A 631-nucleotide genomic window follows, 5' to 3' on the forward strand; every position below is an offset into this window, starting at 1 on the left:
CCTAAGGTCATGCAGCTAGGACATAGCACAAGCAAAGTTACTGCTAGCCAGAGACGTAAGGCGTTCAATATCCGCTTTCTTGTCATTCGTCTTTAGAGTTAATCTGTTCTTATTATACTTATGTAGCTTCATGCTCTGAAGATTTAATAGCCAGTTTTCTCTAGCCTAGTGGGTCTCAGGGTTAGCTGTATATTAGAGCCATCTGAAGACACATTCTGCTCTATTTGGATAAGTGGCCACCAAAGGCCCAGGATGTTAGAGGCGTGGCCCTGAGCCCATGGGGCCGTCGGGAGGTAGTAGAATCTTTAAGAGAGTTATCCTAGTGGAAGGGAGTTAGGTCATTGGAGATGTGCTCCCAGAGAGGGTTGTGGGATGCTTCTTCCTCTCTCTTTGCTTCCTGGCTGCCACTGGGTGAGCAGCTTCCTCTGTCACATGTCCTTGCCATGATGTGCTGCCTTCTCATTGGCCCCCAAACAGTGGGACCATCTGACCAAGAACCAGACCCTTGCAAACCATGAGCCAAAATTAACTGTTCTGGGGCTGGAGAGATGGCTCAGTGGTCTAAAGCACCTACTTAGAACAAGCTTAGCAAAAGCATCAGGGACCGCGGTTCAATCCCCCAGCACCACAT

Source organism: Octodon degus, unplaced genomic scaffold, assembly GCF_000260255.1.
Source record: "Octodon degus isolate 3935 unplaced genomic scaffold, OctDeg1.0 scaffold00004, whole genome shotgun sequence".
NCBI lineage: Eukaryota > Metazoa > Chordata > Mammalia > Rodentia > Octodontidae > Octodon > Octodon degus.